Raw genomic sequence first — 17952 nt, 5'->3', positions numbered from 1 at the left:
TTCAGAGACCCCCTTCCTCCCAAATTTAGTTGAGGCTTTCAGGCAGTCTCAAGTATCAATCAGGGGGCTCAGATCCCCCCGGATTTTGCACACTGTGTACTGTAGCCTACTACATCTTCTTCACATTTGTTATCTTTCTCCTTCTTCTTCTTATTATTTTTACTGATCCAATCAAACCAGCAGCAGTGTTTTAACTGTGTATTAGTTGCTATGGATGCAGATGCCCATTCTACCAACCTGGAGGAGGATCAGTGACTTGAGCCTGAAGACCTGAGGAGACGACAGAGAGAGAGAAGAAATTAGCATCAACAAGACTCAGTTGCACACCCAGTATCCTACCCAGACTGCCCTGCACACCCAGTATCCTACCCAGACTGCCCTGCACACCCAGTATCCTACCCAGACTGCCCTGCACACCCAGTATCCTACCCAGACTGCCCTGCACACCCAGTATCCTACCCAGACTTCCCTGCACACCCAGTATCCTACCCAGACTGCCCTGCACACCCAGTATCCTACCCAGACTGCTCTGCACACCCAGTATCCTACCCAGACTGCCCTGCACACCCAGTATCCTACCCAGACTGCCCTGCACACCCAGTATCCTACCCAGACTGCCCTGCACACCCAGTATCCTACCCAGACTGCCCTGCACACCCAGTATCCTACCCAGACTGCTCTGCACACCCAGTATCCTACCCAGACTGCCCTGCACACCCAGTATCCTACCCAGACTGCCCTGCACACCCAGTATCCTACCCAGACTGCCCTGCACACCCAGTATCCTACCCAGACTGCCCTGCACACCCAGTATCCTACCCAGACTGCCCTGCACACCCAGTATCCTACCCAGACTGCTCTGCACACCCAGTATCCTACCCAGACTGCCCTGCACACCCAGTATCCTACCCAGACTGCCCTGCACACCCAGTATCCTACCCAGACTGCCCTGCAGACTCAGGCCCAATCCCAATGTCCACCCTTGCAGACTCACAGACTTAAGGGCGCGCTCCCGCAAAGTCCTCGAGGGCTTAGGGGTGTCCCAATGTCAAATCGGCAAGTGCATGAGGGCTCTCCGGCAGCCATTTTGAGCCCTTTATGCCCCCTTACCATAAGTCTGCACTTCTGCAGACTTAGCCTAAGGGAATTACCCACAGTTCATATCGTTGTGACGTGAAACACGGGGTTACCTGAAGAACAGCCAATAAACAAGCACGGACAGATCAACCAACCCTAACGTTCACGTTACAGAACAAAATATGTTTTCATGTTTTCAGCTGGACTTGCTTATCTGCACAAGTAGCCTTATAATTATTTTGGTTTCATTATTTTTAAGTATGGGTTATTAACCCCATGGGTTTGTATAATGTGATTTGTTTAAAAATATGTAGGCTATGGTTATAATTTACATCGATTTCTGTTGCTCTAAATCATATGATTGCCCAGTTAAAAGCAGTATGACATTAATTACCCATTTCGGTGCAGTGTTCTTTGAATTGAGATTTCCAACATGAATATGGAAAGAGTTGTGAGGTGCAGGAACGTGTATTATCATTCTTAAGTTAATACTTTTGGATTCATCACAAACAAGAATCACAGGCAGTAATGTAGTTCGCATATGACCACAAAATGAAATGATTTCAAGTTGAACAAATGTTTTGAGGGTAACACAGAGAGTTCTGATAATGTAAAGGGGATTTGACTCAGCCCAAAATTAATTTACACGAAGGCCTACAAGAAAAACATGTACAATTTAAAAATTGATTTAAAAAAAGCCCCACGCCCACAATAGTAAGAACTATGTTTTCACGTCAACGTAATGTGATGTCGCAAGTGCTGTCCCATTCCTTTTTATACCAATTCGAGCCCTTGCAGCCTCTCGCACTCAACCACTTTACCAGGTGACGTCAATAAGTCTGTGAGGGCTCAGGGCTTGAGGGTTTAGGAGGGACATTGGGACTGGGCCCCAGTATCCTACCCAGACTGCCCTGCACACCCAGTATCTATTCTATTCTATTCTACTCAGGAACATTCTATTTTGATTGTAAATAAATTGCCAGCTATAATTGTTCAATATTTCTACGAAGTCGTTGTCTGTGATATTTTCTTTACTCCACTCCTCCTTGACTGAACCCAGTTAAGATAGTATAGCCTAAGGTAATATTCTATACATGTCCATAGTAAGATAGCCTTACATAAGAGATGGACAAACGTACAATTCTGAAGTCTGCCAAGTGAGACCAGGCTGCTCTCTCTCTCTCTCTCTCTCTCTCTCTCTGTCTGTCTCTCTCTCTCTCTCTCTCCCTCTCTCTCTCTCTCTCTCTCTCTCTCTCAGAAACTTTGTTTTCAACATTGTTCCCAAATCCATTTCTTACATTCCACAATGGCTGACATGCTAACTTGAAGCCTACAGAACCACTTCACCACTCAGTCTTCCTGTCTCTGCCTTCTCTCTCTCTCTCTCTCTCTCTCTCTCTCTCTCTCTCCGTTACATTCTCCCCCCCCCCCCCCCTCTCTCTCTCTCTCTCACACACACACACACACACACACAGGTACACACACACACTGTGCTTTATCAGCGATGAATTCTCTAAATGCGTCGTACTTTGTCACCTCTCTTCTTCCTCATCTGATCTGAATCATGAAGAAGAATCATGTTCAGGAGGTCAGCTGGCTACCAGTGGAGGCCAGAGTAGCTCAGCTCAGGCTCAACATGGTGCACAAAACAGTCAACCACAGGCCCCCAAATATCTAAGCAGCTAGAGAATCACACAGCCTCAGAAGCAGATCTAGCATAGCCAACCTGCATCCAAGCAAGGACCACAACGGAAATAAGTCTGTGACTCTTTGTGCTATCCTGGACATTTGTATGATGTCTATCATGCTCTATCATGTCTTTTATTCCTTTAGCCAGCTTTAAACTGAAATTATCAGAAGTCCTTACCACCAGCTGCTCATGTAGTAATACACCTTAATTTCTTATTGTTCCCACGTGCTCTACGCCTTTTGTATATTTAGTTGTGTTGTTCTCTGTATTTTATATGTCCTTGTGTCTTTCAATGTGAAACTTTGCTGCCTTCTTGAGATTTTATTTCAATGCTTTTTATCTGGTTAAATAAAGGTTAAATAATAAAATAAATAAAATGTAACAACTGTCCAATAAACTAACGTAAGCTAATCTAAACACAGCCCCTACAGTACTGATGCACAAATATACAGTATATCAGTGGAACAGAGGCCTCTGTGCATGAACACAGGCCTGTATCCAACACAGTATAGATATTAAAATGACCAGGCCTTACCTGTGGTCAAGGACATTATCAGGATCAAGAAAGGAACCATATCTGTGTCCAGACTTGAGTGCTGGTCGGATAATAAATATAACTTAACCGTGTGGAGAACTGGCTGGCGGCTTTATCAGCGATGAATTCTCTAAATGTGTCGTACTTTCTCACCTCTCTTCCTCCTTATCTGATCATCAGTGAAACACAGGAAACATTCTGCTGACGTCAAGTATCATACTCACATCATCACTGACATGGAGATGCATCATTGGAAACTCTGTTTAGTTAGGATACATAGAGTCAGAGGGCCTGACTGTCTCCTGTCTTTCTCCAGGGCCTGATGATGTGAGGTTGGTGGGAGGAGGCAGCCGCTGTGCTGGTAGAGTGGAGATGAACCACCAGGGAGAGTGGAGACGTCTGGTCAGTTGGTGGTCTGAATGGACCATGCGTGAAGCAGCTGTAGTGTGTAGACAGCTGGGCTGTGGCTCTGCTCTCTCAACAAGAGTGACTCGTAGTGGTGAAGAGCGTCCTGTATGGAGGTTTATATCTCGCTGTGCTGGTTCTGAGTCTGCACTGAGGGAGTGTGGACCAGTGATTGGAGGGTTTAATTCTAATACTGCCCTGGAGGTGGTCTGCTCAGGTCATACACACATCATGTCATTATATTCACTACTCAGTTACACTGTTACAGTATTATTACATTAAAGATGTCTGTCTTATTGCATACAAGCTGATGTTATCTGTTGAAGGGATTCACACTGTATAAAATACATTCAACAACATTCTGATAGATATTGGTGTATTCTATAATGCTACTACTGTCCTGGAGGCAGTGGCGATTTTACATTAGGGGCAGGTGGGGCAGTGCCCCACCAGGTGGGGCGCTGTTGTGCAAGATGCATCTTAGCCTACAACTGTGTTTCGGAAAAATCTAATTTATAATTAATACAAAATAGTGATTCAGTGGTGAAAATAGCATGTATAAATATAATAAACCTGACTGACACTATGTATAGTGCTGTTTTGCAGTAATTCCCTTTGTATGAGTGTGTCACAGACTGCTCTGACTCGGCAGAGGGGCACCGAAGCGTTCTCCCCTACTGTTGCTATAGCGACAATGTGAGCGTGGTCGGGAGTAATGTGAAAAAATATCACGCAGATTTAATTGGGTGGAGGGGCAGAAAAGTCTCTTCCCCTACGAAATCTACCTGGCAACAGGTTTAGCCAGGGAATAATGAAACAACGTTGATCAAAGTTGAACTACTGGGTCATTGTCGATGTCAATCTACGTTAGCCAATGCTGCTAGCTAAAGTTTTGTAGATATTAAAAGTGTTTTCAGGTGCAACAATGAATAGTGTAGATTATTTGTTGAATGTGCGGTTTAGTACATTGAAACTTGAAGAGAAACTGGAAATAAAACGTTTAGGGCCATACGACCAGAAGAATTGGTGCTGCTTCAGGCTGGAGATAAGGTAACCCGTACCTTCAAACAGGAATGGTTTGAGAAAAATAAGTGGCTAACTGCTAGCACCTCGAAAAGTGCGCTGTTCGGTTTCCCTTGTATTCTTTTTGGTGGAAACTCTGTTTGGGCATCGTCTGGATTCAAAGACATTAAACATCTGTCAGAAAGAACCGCGAAGCATGAAAGCTCTGCGTCCCATCTGAACTGTGCCATGAAGCTGGGTTTACTGGGGCAGCTCAACGTCCAGGCACAACTAGATGATGGGTTTACTGGGGCAGCTCAACGTCCAGGCACAACTAGATGATGGGTTTACTGGGGCAGCTCAACGTCCAGGCACAACTAGATGATGCGTTTCGCCGTTCCATCGCGGAGCACAACAAACAGACCGAGGAGAATCGGTATGTTCTGGGGAGGCTGATCACTTTTATTAAACTCTGTGGGAAGTGTGAAATGGGTTGCGTGGTCACGACGAGTCAGCGAACTCACTGAACCCAGGCATTTTTCGGTGCATTTTTGAGACGATGTGTGAGGGGGACTAATGTGGACAGTGCGCCTTCACTCTAGTAGACTATTTGGCTGTGATATACAGTAAGTGGAGTACTAATAGGTTATGCGTAGTGCCCAGGTCTGATGGGTGCACACTTGTCACTTTCAGAACCCTGGACCGGGCATGCGCTCTCTTATGGGTCTAAGCCTACTCTGCGTGTGTTAATGTGTCGTTATCTTTGTGTGTTGTAGCCTCTGCTCTGATGTACCTACCGTAGACTAATTCGCTACCTTTAGTTCTTGTGATGGTGACATAATATAAAACTGCCCCTCCAGAAATGCCATGCTAAAATCGCCACTGCCTGGAGGTGGTCTGCTCAGGTAATACACACATCATGTCATTATATTCAGCTGATGATCTTGACAGTCACACATTTCCTAGTCTGCACCTGTCACAGTAGCTGTGTGAGCTTTACAAAAAGACTATTACACTACATTACACTGTTACAGTATTAAAGGATTATCTCTGGTATTAAAGATGTCTGTCTTATTGGATACAAGCTGATGTTATTTGTTGTAGCGTCCACTTTGTATAAAATAGCTAAATTTATATATAGGTGTCATTATTGGACAGATACCTACACACTTGTGCTGATGGAGCTTATATGAACAGCTTACTGCATGGCGGTTTAAATGTAAATGTGCTGGTCTGAGGGAGTGTACACCAGGGTTTAAAGACACTGATACTCATGGTGTCCTGGCAGTGATCTGCTCAGATATGTATAAGAAATATCACGTGATGCTACTGTATACTGCTGTCTCAGTCACTAAAGTAGCCCATGCTGCCCTGTGAGGGAGGGAGGAGAACACAGCAGATCTCATCATCACACCTGAATCAGAGAGGTTGGTTTCTCTCCCCTCTTCTCTTTCTTTGCAGATCTCCTATTCCAGCCTATTGTCTCCCTGTCTTCCTCCATGCGAGGGGTCTCCGAGGGCCAGCAGCAGGGGCTGCAGGTGTTCAAGGACCACAGCTTTGACATCAGCTGCTCCATCCAGCCACAGTACCCAGGAGGCTCCTTCCACCTCACCTTCACCGGCTCCAACACAACCCTGAGACACACCCTCCAAGCTGTCAATCACTCTGCCAACTTCCTGTTTCCTGCTGCAGACAACGCCCACCAAGGAAACTACAGCTGTGTTTATGAGGTCTACGTCTTCTCTCATAACTTCACCTCTGAGAGTGAGCTCCTCTCTGTCACTGTCGCAGGTAACTGATGGACTTTTAGAACCACAATCGCTACCTTTTTCACTCAACCAATTGGTTGGGCTGCTATGACACATGTTTGTAAACCACTGGGTTGGTCTTGAGTGAGTCTAACGGTCAGTGAGTCATTTGATTCCTGTGGTGATCTGGGGGTGGGTGACCACAGAATTATAATATGTATGTCAGTAGCACTACCTTAAGGTCACTGTCTCTCTCCACAGTCCACAAACAAAGTAGCAGCACTTTTGACATGAAAGCAATATATGATGATGGAACTTTTCAGTTGACAGCTTAATCTGATATGATGATTCTCAGTTTCCTCATCCGCTGTGTTTCTGTTCCAGACTCTCCTCTGACAGATTTCATCATCAGAGTGGTTGTGGTGCTGTTGATCTTGGTGATATCCACCCCTGCCCTCTATCTGTTCTTTAAGGTACAAGTTATTACCCAGTCAGTCAGGGGAATGACAGCCATGGCACAGAGGTCAAGTCTTTGCTTAACTACCACGTTTGCCTATCTGCTTGCTGATAGACTTGTTCTGTTCATGTACAGTAGGCCTGTGATAATGAACTTGCTGCTCATTTCTCCAAGTCTCTCCCCCTGTTCCTGACTCTTGGTGTTGTGTCTCTCCAGACCAGGGGGCGGAGGCCAGCAGAGAGGGAGAGCATGGAGATGGAGGCCCTGCCTTCCAGTGCTGAGGCGGGGCCAGGAGAGGAAGGAGCAGCCCAGAGGATGGAGCAGGAAGAAGCTGCTGTTTAGAGGCTGATCTGAGGTCAGTCATGTGGTGTCCCTGCCAATGGTGACTGACAGCTTTGGTCTGATCCTGGATCTTTGAAGTTCCACCCCGTCTCTTTTTATCAGGAGTTTTTTTCTTCTTTTTGAAGTTGTTATCTTTTCAGATTGCATTAATGCCTGTTTGTTCTGTATTTGCATGATCCGTTATTAACATCATTATTACTGATGTATTTTATGTTTGCTGACAGTAACAAAGTTGTTAAATCATTGTATGAATACACCTTTATTTTTATATTGAAAAATATTTTTGAATGCTGTAAAGCACAATGCTTTTTTATTCAAGGACAGTCAGCCAGGGCTGGAATTATCTCTGCAGGGTTCGATATCCTCACCTTGATGTTGAGAAACTCATCAACATTTTTATTTGGCTCTTGAGGTCCCGGGAGTCAAAACTGAACTTGGAAAGAGTGCTTTTAGTTCTGGTGCTCCTAGAGCATGGGCTAGTTTAGTTCTGCGGCTCCTAGAGCACGGACTAGTTTAGTTCTGGTACTCGAACATTTATTAACATATGATTTGGTTATTATATATTGATATTATATAATATATAATGGATGTAAGTGCATAGATTGAAGTGATTTTAATAAATTCTAATTTACCAACACACCTGACTGATGGTCCACTCGCCCCACCTGAAATGCACCTGACTGATAATATAGATTTAAATACACTGACAATATATTATATTTATACATCTGTATTATAAACACAGGCTTTATTATATCTTGACAGGTGACACAGTGACATGACTAATCCAGATTACATACATAACATACATACGTAACGTGTCCTTAAAGTGACAATCTGAAACTTCCCTGCTCAGTTATTCTTGGCAGGTGTGTCTTTGAACTGCATTTCCCAGAGATCACTTCCAAACCTTGTGTGATGTGGGTGATGCCAGAGTGGGTGTTCGGCGATAGGTGTGTGTGTGTGTGTGTGTGTGTTGTATCAGCAGAAGTGAAGCAGAAAGGTGTTGCGCGGCCTTATATTAGAGCAATACACAGGTATGACGCTTCCAGGGATGTGATTGGCTAACCCATCTGTACACGTCATAATAAAGTGGCGGACATCATCAACAGTGGTCAAGAAAACAGACACGTGACATGAGAAAGGGCGATAAATCTTGCAGGGACAATGGAACAAAGAAAGGTCACTCTAGGCCAGACTGAAAGTCTGAGGTGTGTCGACCTCCTGGAGAGGTCATCCTGTTATAAATGAGGGTAGCACAGCTAGGGGTTTTGCATGTGAAAGGTTGAGGGAGGTAGAGTGAAATTACAATTTCTATGACAGTGTGTGTGTGTGTGTGTGTGTGTGTGATAGAGCGCACTTGGAGATTATAACTTGTAATTATAATGTTACATAGTTGTGATTTTATATTGTTTTGTATTCTTTAAGACGGGCAAGCAGGCAGATAGTCATGCAGGCAACACTTACACACACACACACACACACACACACACACACACACACACAAACACCCCCCCCCCCCCCACACACACACACCAATGGGTTTCTTGTCTAGAACCTTCAGAGCCTGTTTATAAACTGATCGGATTGTTGACAGAGTGGTTTTACAGATCTGAGATCAACTGGTTAGACAGTATGTAAGATGGGACATGATTATTGCATTGAAGTAGTTTTGCGGTTTCCATGTTGAGGTTGTAGCGCCCAGGGGCCTCATTTATCATTGAGGTACGCCTTCTTTTACACGGTCTTTACCACGATTTCAGGCGTACGCCCTCTTCCCCCCCATCTATCAAGCAAAAAGAGCAGATATTTAGTCGCCTTTCTACGCGCTTTTGTACAACACCTCTCAACTCGGCGTACCGATTTAGACGGGTTTTTACACCCTTTTTGAACACAGGGGGAACTGGCGACGCAGGTGGTGCGTCGGTGAATTACAATGTTTGATGGAGAGAGGAAGAGCGAGAGTTTATGAACGCACAATCATTAGGCTAATAGCCCAATTCAGCACAAACATGTATCGCAATGCAAGATCGTGTCCTCTAACCGGCTGATTCAAGGTCCGATATGGATTTGTTCCCCAAACTTAACCTATGCGCAATATGTCCTCACACACCTAATGCAGGCACTCCATCAAACGGCAATAATTGACCAATTAGATTGTCATTAATATGTGATCATGTGGACCTGTTTGCTGTTTGGTAAGCATATAAAGGACAGTCCTCCTGTGCGTAATGCGAGCCTAAATGAATCCGGCGCTATTCGGCCTACTGGCCGAGATAGAACTCCAAAGAGGTGACGGCGATGGCGACTGCACCCACATAAGGGCACCATCAGTGAATGAATACGTCTATGTGAATCGCTAAAATGTGCACACTATAAATACCCAAATCATATGTGACGCCGACATGCTCAACACAAGTGTAGTGGCACGGTGGCATGGCTCCACGCATGACTCATCCATCCTGGCGCACAGCAGGGTAGGGGCTAGACTGGAGGCAGGCGCAGCGCGTGACGGCTGGCTTGTTGGTGAGTGTATAGCCAAGATACATATTATTTTTCTTTTTTACTTTAATCTTTATTTGCATTTTCCATCCATACAACAACAATACAATAAAACATAAAAACTAACAATAACAGCTTATGGGTACTTCCATCAATGCAGCTTTTTTCTCTTACTCAAATATTACAATTTCAATATTAGTGGTATCATCACACTTCCTTCTATAATCCATCCATTTTTCCCATCTCCCTTCAAACTTTCCTTCCTGCATCAATGCATGCGTGAACTTCTCCAAAACATAAATCTCCTCCACAACACCCAGCCACTGCTCCTTGGTTGGGGGTTCCACCTTATACCAAGCCCTCGTTATTGTCTTTTTACTAGCAACCAATAGTACTTTCACTAGGTATCTGTCCCCTCCTTGCACATCATCCTGTGTTATGTTTGCCAAGATATATATTCAAAGCTGATAAGAATGAGAACCAGTCAAGACCCCACCACAAAATGAGGACCCAAGCCCTCAGCCCCCTCCCCGTCATGAGGGTTACCAGCGGGGCCAAAGGGCTATGAATGATTTTTCAAGATGCCCATCCACATCCATTGTATGACCAAAACGGTGGTAGAGCAATTATCAACTTTCTCGAAAGTGCTAGCTTTGTCAACGTTTTGATCTGAACCATTGTATATGATCATAAGTAACCTTAAAACAGGGCTAAACATGCATTTTCCCTTTACTACTCCTTTAAGAGCGTTGCAACGAGACTAATGCTTTGATTTGGAGCAGACAGCCACATGCAGGCCAGCTGACATTAGACTAGATGCCATCGTCTTTTGAATGCTTAACCTTCTATAATAAAACAGCTTGTGATTGTCGCTCAAATCCCGTGTTGGAGAGATTCATTTGGAGTACACCTGGAAAAGGGACACTGGACTGTGTGGTATTGTGTGAGATTGGGGGCCGTCTTTTATTGAAATCAAAACACAACGCAGAGCGGAATAAGGACAATGATAAAAGACAACGAGGGTCAACATGGGTTACTCTTCAAACTGTCCGGCGCCTGACTGAGGCTACTCTCCAGCCTTTTATCTGGGGCCTGGCTCGTCCTGCTGATTCCCGGCAGCTGTGTCTCCAGCCCTCTGCCCGGCTGATGGCTTGATCGGCTGCAGTGGCGCTGTCCATGGTGCGCTGCCTGGATTGGGCTCTTCTCCCACTGGGGTTGTCACAGTGCGTGCGTGCGTGTGTGTTTGTCTCGTTTGTGTTGTGAGGGAGCATGCTGAACAACGTTGACCGGGACGTTAGGGAGCTGTCTTCATCCTCCCTGTTCCTTGACCTAAGAAGACACAAGGTCCCACTGGCCAGAGAGTCAGAGGCTGCGTTCTGAATCGCATACTAGTATGCCAAAACAGGATATAGTCCCAGCTGGCATTTCAACGTTGATTCACGGGTGATTCAACGTCATGTGACTATGTGAATCAACGTTGGATTAGGTTTTGATTTTGAAAGGTGAATTAACGTTGATATCGCGACGTTGTTCCAACATCTTACTCTTCAACACAAGGGCGTAGGTTTGCGTATGGACGGTCAGGACATGTCCCTACCAACATTTAGGGAGGCCCAAATTGTCCCTACCAACATTTAAGCAACCTTGTTCGCATTATCTTTGGAGTGCAGATTAGATCATTTAGATGGCCTTCCAATAGTTTGGAAGGATAGAATTGGCCGTACCATTTTGAGTGAGTTAGTTTGCATTATGTTCGGAGTTACATTAGACCGTTAACTCATGTTTGATTGGCTCATTTGGCTGAGATAGATTGTTGCATTTTCGTTGGATCTGAAGATCAGCAGCCTTACAGACAGATGCTGACAGCAAGCCATACAGTTGTGATTCTGACAGCCGTTTAAATACATCCACCACAATGTCGCCTCCCCCTCAAAAGAGGATGAGGGATATCAGGCCCTCTGAAGAGGATGAGGGATATCAGGCCCTCTGAAGAGGATGAGGGATATCAGGAGCTTTTTCTCCCCCTCTGAAGAGGATGAGGGATATCAGGAGCTTTTTCTCCCCCTCTGAAGAGGATGAGGGATATCAGGAGCTTTTTCTCCCCCTCTGAAGAGGATGAGGGATATCAGGCCCTCTGAAGAGGATGAGGGATATCAGGCCCTCTGAAGAGGATGAGAGATATCAGGCCCTCTGAAGAGGATGAGGGATATCAGGCCCTCTGAAGAGGATGAGGGATATCAGGAGCTTTTTCTCCGCAACTGTAAGTAACGTTAGCATTAGCTAGGTTAGCTAGCTACTGGTAAACTAAGTATCTAACGTTAGGCTTTAGCCACATGAAAACCAGCTAGGTTGGTGCTAGCTAACTTTACCTTAAACTAACATCACTTGTCTTTCCATTGTGGCAAATTATCAACTGGTTATGCTGGCTAGCTAGCGAACTGTTGGCTTCTATCATCCTGTAACATTAGGATAGCAGCAGCCATTACATTATTATACATTAGCGGCCCACCAGAGATTTAATTTAATGGGATATCACGGCATCCTCACAACTAATGACCGTTATAGCGCTGCAGATAAGTTCATATATGGAAGGTATTGTGCATTTTATGACTAAAGCATGAAACTTTCAGAATATGATCTATACACACCAAGGATTAATTTCAGACGTAGAACCACTTCAGGAGGTTGGAAATCTAAGAGGCTACAAAATGTAAAGAAAAAAAATCTAGTGGGGCCTCCTAAACTCCGGGGCTCCCGGTACGCCAGTGGTTGTGCAACATATGATGCTGACGCCCGGAGAAAACATTTCTGTTGAAAAGGAGTTTTCACAAGTTGCAGTAGATGTCCTCAAAGATAAGGAAAGGGTAGAGCCAATGAGTAACCTCAACTCCCAACTGAAATCACACGTGTGGTAACCGCTACATTGACATAACTTCCTTTTTCAGTACGGCGGCCATCAAACTAAAAACACACCACTGCATTTATGCCTACAAAGTGAAAAAACTAGTTGATGATGACCCAAATGTGTTCGTCCTCTGACAAGTTCCAGAAGTCCCTCTTGAAGTGGTTCCACATCTGAAAACAGACTTCATGATGTGTAGAAACATGGTGTATAGAAACACTGGAGAAAGTTTCATGCTTTAGTCATAAAATGCACAATACTTATCTGCCGCACTATAACTGCTCCACTAAGGTGGCGCCCATCTTGAAAAATGGTCGCCATCTTGAAATTTCAAGTGGCTTCTTGTCAAGTGACCCATGGAGACAGCTCATCACAATTTTCATGCTTGTATCACCACAGCACCACTATATATGCCCCCTGCAGTCAAAATAGACTGAAGCGCCCACCATTTTGATGGCCATTTTGGAAAATGGCTGCAACATCCGTAAAAGGTCATCATATTATCATCATATTAAAGAGGCATGTGAAAACCACAACAATCCCTCGCCCTATGGAAGCACAACTAGCGATTCATAAAAATAGATTGATGAAAACAACCGTTTCGCGGCAGAAAATAATTTTTTTAGAAGCTGCATTCTCGGTACCCCGTCCGCTGCCATCACATGGATATACTTGGCTCGCGCTGGATTTTAAATTTCTTCTACAGGCCTCCGAATTACACCAAAGAGCCTTCTCCTTTCCTCTCCCTCTCCTCGTCTCCAGCAAAAATTGTGTATGCAGGCTATGGATGTAGGAGCACCCTACTGTATACTATTGGAAATTACCCATTTCTCATTCATGTGATCATCGTTGACAATGTATGAATTCATTGTTCAGTCATGACAGCCAACAGCTGCAGGAGCAGCCTATAGGGCGCACTTATAACAGAATTATTACATTTATTCAACATCACGAAGTTGCATTTGAATCAAACTTAGTTTATTTCTCTCTCCCCACCCATCTCCCCCTCCAGTAGTAGTATGTTTACTACAGTACCTATCTACATTAAATGCAATTATTGTAATAAGTCACTTTGGATAAAAGTGTCTGCTAAATGACTGTAATGCAATGCAACACATACTGAATATACTGTAACACACAACACATACTGTATCACACAACTATACCTATACCACACAACACACTGTATATAACACACAACTATACCACACAACACACACTGTATATAACACACAACTATACCTATATCACATATAACACACACTGTATATAACACACAACTATACCTATATCACACACAACACACACTGTATATAACACACAACTATACCTATACCACACACAACACACACTGTATATAACACACAACTATACCTATATCACATATAACCCACACTGTATATAACACACAACCATACCTATACCACACACAACCCACACTGTATATAACACACAACTATACCTATACCACACACAACACACACTGTATATAACACATAATTATACCTATACCACACACAACACACACTGTATATAACACATAATTATACCTATACCACACATAACACATACTGTATAAAACACATAATTATACCTATACCACACACAGCACATACTGTATATAACACATAATTATACCTATATCACACATAACACACTGTATATAACACACAACTATACCTATATCACACACAACACATACTGTACTGTATAATAACACACAACCCATGCTGTATCACACTAGCCAGTGGACATTGTATTCAAGCCAGATATTTCAAATGAGTAACCTAGCCTACGTGTTATGTTGTTGTAGTGACCGGATATGCCCACTTGGGGGCAGCTCTGGGCGGGTTCAACTTCACAGCGGTGTACTGCACATCCTCTTCCTGTTTCTTGGGCCCCAGTTATTGGATGATGGAGTAGAGGGGGACATCCTCCTGGGTCTTGGAGCGAGGGAAGTGGGTTCTGGCATGGTGGACGCCTTCCTGCTGGACTGTGTGTGTGTCTGAGTGTGTGTGTCTGTACTGAAGCCAGATATGTACATACATGAGTAAGACAGCTGTCAACGGACCGTAACGTGGACTGTTTTTTCATGAGGACTGTAGGGGGAGACGGAGCACTACCAAAACGCTAAACACGGATGAAAATTAAGCGATATGGCAGAATACAGAATACAAGACGCATTTAAGTCCAAAACAGCCTGAAAGTTGATTTTCGTGCCCTCTTTCACTGAAAGAAGAAGTTTTATTTGGACTTGTATGAGTAAGCCATGCTTACCCTGGCTTATAGGAGCAATCGCCACTGATTTGTGACCACCGTCGGAAGGGCTAGCGCTCTGCTAATTCCCCTCCTGCCCAAGGGATTGTGACACATTCAAACAGGGCAGTACGGCCACAGCGGACGTGGGTGCACACATCCCTTTATCAACCTCAGAAGAGAGACCGACTGGTGTCACGTCTGCAAAAAGGCAGGGGAAGACACCGCGGCTCGAAATTGCAGGTGCGTTAGAACATCACTGGCGAGACTATGGTCATCACGGCTGCTGTTACAGCAGGGGAAGACTCTGTGTTTCGAACCGGACACATCAAAGTTTTCCGATGGGACCGGAACCCTGGCCAGCTCGGTCCCGTGACTCCCGTCGTATTCACTAACGGACGCGCTAGTACATTACCGGCGAGACCTGCAGTCGTCACGTCTGTTGTTTCCACAGGGGAAGACTCTGCGGCTCAACCTGGACCCATCACAGTTTTCCAATATAAAATATATAATACAAATACAAAATAAAGCAAGCGGATGTTGGAGGCGGGCTCTACAGGCTCGAGCCGGATGATGGGGCGGGCTTAAGGCGGTGAAATAAATAGATACCAGGCTCTTCTACCCGAGGAGAGACTGGTGACACGATGCTACGTCGTACTCACTAATGGACAAGTTAGTATCACAACATCCTCCCCCCTCCTCCGTGCAAAGGAGCTACAACACAGCTCTGCCGCTGGTAGCTCGACTAAGCACCCATGAGATACAGACTGTACAATCAAAAATTAATTATCGCCTTAATGGAAACGTCCCCCCCGCGCTCTTTTAAGAGCGGCAAAGACAGTCACACATCTCGACGGGATCTCCTGCAGCAATGCAGAGATCTTGACATCAGCGAGGCAGGATTGGCGGACTACACCTGGCGTGCGGAGTGGGAGGCAAACACCTCCAGACTCCGTGATTTCATCCTGGCCACCATAAATCCAAATACTTAAACAAAAAAACTATTTTTAATGCCGCTCCCAGGCCAGTGCGGAGATGTAGTCCCGCCACCTAGTCCTGGGTCTACCCCGCGGCCTCCTCCCAGCCGGACACGCCTGGAACACCTCCCTAGGGAGGCGCCCAGGAGGCATCCTCACTAGATGCCCAAACCACGTCAACTGGCTCCTTTCGACACAAAGGAGCAGCGGCTCTACTCCGAGTCTCCCGGATGACTGAACTTCTCACCCGATCTCTCAGGGAGACCCCAGCCACCCTCCGGAGAAAACTCATTTCGGCCGCTTGTATCCGTGATCTCATTCTTTCGGTCATGACCAATCCTTCATACCCATCCTGACTTACCAGTCAACTCTAGAATAGACTTTAAATTACTATTACTAGTCTATAAATCTCTCCATAGTCACTCACCAGAATATATTTCAGACATGCTTGTTAAGTACATGCCCAACAGACCACTCAGATCCTCAGGTACTGAACTTTTAACAGTTCCAAAAGCCAGGACCAAGAAACAAGGAGAGGCAGCTTTTAGTTTCTATGCCCCCAACCTCTGGAACACCCTACCGGAGTGCCTAAGAAGGGCCAAAACAACGGAGGTCTTCAAGCGAGACCTCAAGACGTACCTTTTCGACTTAGCCTACAATCACTAGCTAGGACCTTGAGACACAGAAAGGCAGCCTCAAACCTACCTGTGTATCCTCTGTATACATTGGTATTTATCCTGCTATGCAATGTATGTATATCAAATAGTGTACAGAAGCTGGTTATCCTGAAACAGGCTTGTTCTGTTCTGACAGCTGTGTTGCTTCAATGACTCAATGTGCTACTAACCGTTTTCTGCCTCCCCTAGTGCCTCTCTCTCTCCCTCCTATCCTCTAACCAGGTCCAGTGTCAGCTGTGGAGCTGTGGATATCGTAGTATTTAGTACACACACACACACGTACACACAGACACACATCAGTCCACATCCGGCTTAGGCCTGGACCTGATGCTCTTAGCCTTTCCTGCTCTGAAAATTTAATTTAATGTATTGTTCTTTAAATGTTCTTAGCCATTAGACAAATATATTCCAGGAGCTTGCCCCAGGTTGCCTATTTCAATATCTGTGTGGTCTGTATGGCTCTATGTGCTACTAACCTTGTTCTGCCTTCCCTCTCCCTAGTGCCTCTCTCTTTCCCTCCTATCTTCTAACCAGGTCCAGTGGATGCCCCACTGTCACCAGCAGACCTCCCGGAGTCCGATAGATACCCCCGTGTCTGCTGTGGATGTCGTAGCATGTCCGTAGAATGTTCTCTCTCCTATGATTAGCCTCTCTTACTCTGAAATGTAATTTAACGTAATGTATTGCTTTATAAATGTTCTTAGCCGGTAGACAAACATACTCCTGGAGCTTGCTCGATCGCCTTGTTGAGAGGGGTCAGGGACGAATTTTTACAGCTCACTTATCTGGCCCCCGGGTGATTACTGTTTTTTTGCTTCCCTCTGGAATATGTAGAGAGTGGGTTGTATGCCCACCTCCCTTGTTCTCTGTAAAGCGCATTGTGTTGCCTCTGGGTATGAAATGCGCTATACAAATAAAGCTTTGATTGATTGATTGATTCATGACCATAGGTGAGGATGGGGACGAAGATAGATCGGTAGATCGAGAGCTTTGCCTTTTGGCTCAGCTCTCTTTTCGTCACAACAGTGTGGTAAAGCGACTGCAGAACTGCACAAGCTGCTCCGATTCTCCGGCCAAACTCCCTCTCCATGGTTCCCTCACTCGTGAACAAGACCCCCAGATACTTGAACTCCTTCACTTGGGGTAAGGACTCATTTCCTACTCGGAGCGGACAGACCACCGGTTTCCTGCTGAGAGCCATGGCCTCAGACTTAGAAGTGCTGATTCTCATCCCAGCCGCTTCACACTCAGTTGCGAACCTATCCAGAGAGTGCTGAAGGTAGCAGGCAGATGATGCCATCAGGACCACATCATCTGCAAATATCAGCGACGCGATCCCCAGCTCACCGAACTGCAAACCCACCTCCGCATGACTACGCCTC

This window comes from Borostomias antarcticus, assembly GCF_949987555.1.
Source record: "Borostomias antarcticus genome assembly, chromosome: 29".
In the NCBI taxonomy this organism is placed as follows: domain Eukaryota; kingdom Metazoa; phylum Chordata; class Actinopteri; order Stomiiformes; family Stomiidae; genus Borostomias; species Borostomias antarcticus.
The sequence above is the reverse complement of the archived record's forward strand: the minus strand, read 5'-3'. Positions refer to the sequence as shown.